The sequence below is a fragment of the Arachis hypogaea genome, chromosome 18, assembly GCF_003086295.3.
Source record: "Arachis hypogaea cultivar Tifrunner chromosome 18, arahy.Tifrunner.gnm2.J5K5, whole genome shotgun sequence".
Taxonomy (NCBI): Eukaryota; Viridiplantae; Streptophyta; class Magnoliopsida; order Fabales; family Fabaceae; genus Arachis; species Arachis hypogaea.
In genome coordinates this window covers 49094320-49099852 of record NC_092053.1, presented here as the reverse complement: position 1 = coordinate 49099852, position 5533 = coordinate 49094320, and the positions used below count along the sequence as shown (strand labels likewise).

Below are 5533 nucleotides of genomic sequence, written 5' to 3'. Positions count from 1 at the left end.
TGAGCTGAAACCTCAATTAGTTTTTCTGATGCAGCAGAATTGCAAGTTTCATGGACTTCCATCTGAAGATCCTTTTCAGTTTTTAACTAAATTTTTGTAGATCTGTTATACTGTTAAGACTAATGGAGTAGATCCTGAAGTCTACAGGCTCATGCTTTTCCCTTTTGCTGTAAGAGACAGAGCTAGAGTGTGGTTGGACTCTCAACCCAAAGATAGCCTGAACTCTTGGGATAAGCTGGTCACGGCTTTCTTATCCAAGTTCTTTCCTCCTCAAAAGCTGAGCAAGCTTAGAGTGGATGTTTAAACTTTCAGACAGAAAGAAGGTGAATCCCTCTATGAAGCTTGGGAGAGATACAAGGAACTGACAAAAAAGTGTCCTTCTGATATGCTTTCAGAATGGACCATTCTGAATATATTCTATGATGGTCTGTCTGAATTAGCTAAGATATCATTGGATACTTCTGCAGGTGGATCCATTCACCTAAAGAAAACACCTGCAGAAGCTCAAGAACTCATTGACATGGTTGCTAATAACCAGTTCATGTACAATTCTGAGAGGAATCCTGTGAGTAATGGGACGCCTCAGAAGAAGGGAGTTCTTGAAATTGATACTCTGAATGCCATATTGGCTCAGAATAAAATATTGACTCAGCAAGTCAATATGATTTCTCAGAGTCTGAATGGAATGCAAGTTGCATCCAACAGTACTTAAGAGGCATCTTCTGAAGAAGAAGCTTATGATCCTGAGAACCCTGCAATAGCAGAGGTAAATTACATGGGTGAATCATATGGAAACACCTATAATCCCTCATGGAGAAATCACCCAAATCTCTCATGGAAGGATCAACAAAAGCCTCAACAAGGCTTTAATAATGGTGGAAGAAACAGGTTTAACAGTAGTAAACCTTTTCCATCATCTCCTCAGCAACAGATAGAGAACTCTGAACAAAATACCTCTAATTTAGCAAACTTGGTCTCTGATCTATCTAAGGCCACTGTGAGTTTCATGAATGAAACAAGGTCCTCCATTAGAAATTTGGAGACACAAGTGGGCCAACTGAGTAAAAGGATCACTGAAACACCTCCTAGTACTCTCCCAAGCAATATAGAAGAAAATCCAAAAGGAGAGTGCAAGGCCATTGAAATGACCATCATGGCCGAACCCACAAGAGAGGAGGAGGACGTGAATCCCAGTGAGGAAGACCTCCTGGGACGTCTAGTGATCAATAAGGAGTTTCCCTTTGAGGAACCAAAGGAATCTAAGACTCATCTAGAGACCATAGAGATTCCATTGAACCTCCTTACGCCCTTCATGAGCTCTGATGAGTATTCTTCTTCTGAAGAGAATGAGGATGTTACTGAAGAGCAAGTTGCTAAGTTCCTTGGTGCAATCATGAAGCTGAATGCCAATTTATTTGGTAATGAGACTTGGGGAGATGAACCTCCCCTGTTCACCAATGAACTGAATGCATTGGATCAACTGAGATTGCCTCAGAAGAAACAGGATCCTGGAAAGTTCCTAATACCTTGTACCATAGGCACCATGATCTTTGAAAAGGCTCTGTGTGACCTTGGTTCAGGGATAAACCTCATGCCCCTCTCTGTAATAGAGAAACTGGGAATCTTTGGGGTGCAAGCTGCTAAAATCTCATTAGAGATGGCAGACAATTCAAGAAAATAGGCTTATGGACAAGTAGAGGACATATTAGTAAAGGTTGAAGGCCTTTACATCCCTGCTGATTTCATATTCCTTGATACTGGGAAGGATGAGGATGAATCCATCATCCTTGGAAGACCCTTCCTAGCCACAGCAAGAGCTGTGATTGATGTTGACAGAGGTGAACTAGTCCTTCAATTGAATGAGTACTCCCTTGTGTTTAAAACTCAAGGACATCCTTCTGTAAACATGGGAAAGAGGAACAGTAAGCTTCTCTCAAAACAGAGTCAACTAGAGCCCCCACAGTCAAACTCTAAGTTTGGTGTTGGGAGGCCACAACCAAATTCTAAGTTTAGTGTTGAACTCCCATATCCAAACTTTAAGTTTGGTGTTGGGGAGTCTCAACAATGCTCTGAACATCTGTGAGGCTCCATGAGAGCCCACTGTCAAGCTATTGACATTAAAGAAGTGCTTGTTGGGAGGCAACCCAATTTTTATTTATCTAATTATATTTTTTATTAGTTATATGTCTTCATAGGTTCATGATCATGTGGAGTCACAAAAATAACTGAAAAAATTGAAGAAAAATAAAAAAACAGCACACCCTGGAGAAGGAGTTCACTGGCGTTCAAACGCCAGTAAGGAGCATCTGTCTGGCGTTCAACGCCAGAATAGAGCATGGAGCTGGCGCTGAACGCCAGAAACAAGCATGAAGCTGGCGTTCAACACCAAAAATATGCTGCATCTGGGCGTTGAACGCCCAGAACAAGCATCAGTTCGGCGTTTAAACGCCAGAATTGCATGCAAAGGCATTTTACATGCCTAATTGGTGCAGGGATGTAAATCCTTGACACCTCAAGATCTGTGGACCTCATAGGATCATCTCAGGATCTGTGGACCCCACAGGATCCCCATCTTCCCTCCTAATAATCCTAGTTTTTTTTTCCACATCTTCTTCTTCATCTATTCTTTCTTCTTTTGCTCGAGGGCGAGCAACATTCTATGTTTGGTGTGGCAAAAGCATAAGCTTTTTGTTTTTCCATTACCATTGATGGCACCTAAGACTGGAGAAACCTCTAGAAAAGGGGAAGGGAAGACAAAGGCTTCCACCTTCGAGTCATGGGAGATGGAAAGATTCATCTCAAGGGTCTATAGCTCAGTGGTAGAACATGTGGCTGCAAATCAAGAGATCCCTGAGATACCTCAGGGGATGCACTTCCCTCCACATAATTATTGGAAGCAACTGAGGATAGGAATACCAAAAATCACTAGGGATCAAGCAACAGAGACAAGGAAGAGACATAGAAGAGCTCAAGGACATCATTGGTTCCTCAAGGAGAAAACGCCACCATCACTAAGGTGGACTCATTCCTTGTTCTTAAACTTTCTATTTTTCATTTTCTTATGTTAAATGTTTATCTATGTTTGTGTCTTTATTACATGATCATTAATGTCTAAGTGTCTATGCCTTAAAGTAGTGAATATGAATCCATTACCTCTCTTAAATGAAAAATGTTTTAATTCAAAAGAACAAGAAGTACATGAGTTTTGAATTTATCCTTGAACTTAGTCTAATTATATTGATGTGGTGACAATACTTTTTGTTTTCTGAATGAATGCTTGAACAGTGCATATGTCTTTTGAAGTTGTTGTTTAAGAATGTTAAATATGTTGGCTCTTGAAAGAATGATGACAAGGAGACATGTTATTTCATAATCTGAAAAATCATAAAATTGATTCTTGAAGCAAGAAAAAGCAGCAAAGAACAAAGCTTGCAGAAAAAAAAAATAATAGCAAAAAAAAAAAAAGAGAAAAAGCAAGCAGAAAAAGCCAAAAGCTCTTAAAACCAAGAGGCAAGAGCAAAAAGCCAATAACCCTTAAAACCAAAAGGCAAGGGTAATAAAAAGGATCCCAAGGCTTTGAGCATCATTAGATAGGAGGGCCTAAAGGAATAAAATCCTGGCCTAAGCGGCTAAACCAAGCTGTCCCTAACCATGTGCTTGTGGCGTGAAGGTGTCAAGTGAAAACTTGAGACTGAGCGGTTAAAGTCAAGGTCCAAAGCAAAAGAAGAGTGTGATTAAGAACCCTGGACACCTCTAATTAAGGACTTTAGCAAAGCTAAGTTACAATCTGAAAAGGTTCACCCAGTTATGTGTCTGTGGCATTTATGTATCCGGTGGTAATACTGGAAAACAAAGTGCTTAGGGCCACGGCCAAGACTCATAAAGTAGCTGTGTTCAAGAATCAACATACTGAACTAGGAGAATCAATAACACTATCTGAACTCTGAGTTCCTATAGAGCCAATCATTCTGAACCTCAATGGATAAAGTGAGATGCCAAAACTATTCAAGAGGCAAAAAGCTACAAGTCCCGCTCATCTGATTGGAGCTATGTTTCACTAATAGTTTGGAATTTATAGTATATTCTCTTCTTTTTATCCTATTTGATTTTCAGTTGCATGGGGACAAGCAACAATTTAAGTTTGGTGTTGTGATGAGCGGATAATTTATACGCTTTTTGGCATTGTTTTTAGTATATTTTTAGTAGAATCTAGTTACTTTTAGGGATGTTTTTATTAGTTTTTATGTTAAATTCACATTTCTGGACTTTACTATGAGTTTGTGTATTTTTCTGTGATTTCAGGTATTTTCTGGCTGAAATTGAGGGACTTGAGCAAAAATCAGATTCAGAGGTAGAAGAATGACTGTTGATGCTGTTGGATTCTGCCCTCCCTGCACTCAAAGTGGATTTTCTGGAGCTACAAAACTCAAAATGGCGCGCTTCTAATTTCGTTGGAAGTAGACATCCAGGGCTTTCCAGCAATATATAATAGTTTATACTTTGGCCAAGTTTAGACGACGCAAAAGGGCGTTGAACGCCAGTTCTATGCTGCTGTCTGGAGTTAAACGCCAGAAACACGTCACGAACCAGAGTTGAACGCCAAAAACACGTTACAACTTAGCGTTCAACTCCAGAAAGAGCCTCTGCACGTGTAACATTCAAGCTCAGCCCAAGCACATACCAAGTGGGCCCCGGAAGTGGATTTATGCATCAATTACTTACTTTTGTAAACCCTAGTAACTAGTTTAGTATAAATAGGACTTTTTACTATTGTATTTACATCTTAGGAACATCTTGGGACGTTTAGTATAAATAGGACTTTCACTTATGTATCTTCAAACGGTAGAGTTTCTGCACTCCATAGATTAAGGTGTGGAGCTCTGCTGTTCCTCATGAATTAATGCAAAGTACTATTGTTTTTGTATTTAATTCAACTTATTCCGCTTCTAAGATATTCATTCGCACTTCAACATGAATGTGATGAACGTGACAATCATCATCATTCCCCCACGAATGCGTGCCTGACAACCACTTCCGTTCCACCTTAGATTGGATGATTATCTCTTGGATCTCTTAATCAGAATCTTTGTGGTATAAGCTAGATTGATGGCGGCATTCATGAGAGTCCGGAAAGTCTAAACCTTGTCTGTGGTATTCCGAGTAGGGCTCTGGGATTGAATGACTGTGACGAACTTTAAACTCGCGAGTGCTGGGCGTAGTGACAGACGCAAAAGGAGGGTGAATCCTATTCCAGTATGATCGAGAACCTCAGATGATTAGCCGTGCTGTGACAGAGCATTTGGACCATTTTCACAAGAGGATGGGATGCAGCCATTGACCACGGTGATGCCTCCAGATGATTAGCCATGCAGTGACAGCGCATCGTACCATTTTCACAGAGAGGATGAAAAGTAGCCATTGACAATGGTGATGTCCTTACATAAAGCCAGCCATAGAAAGGAGTAGGACTAATTGGATGAAGACAGCAGGAAAGCAGAAGTTCAGAGGGACGAAGGCATCTCTATACCTTTAT

The 5533-nt window shown here is 40.4% G+C and overlaps 1 non-coding gene across 1 annotated transcript; it reads right to left on the bottom strand.

Annotated features, from left to right (window-relative positions):
* Positions 1-283: 283 nt before the first annotated feature.
* Positions 284-391, bottom strand: LOC112774845 (small nucleolar RNA R71). The gene has a single exon (XR_003189304.1). It is a non-coding gene; the product is annotated as a small nucleolar RNA R71 (small nucleolar RNA).
* Positions 392-5533: the final 5142 nt, after the last annotated feature.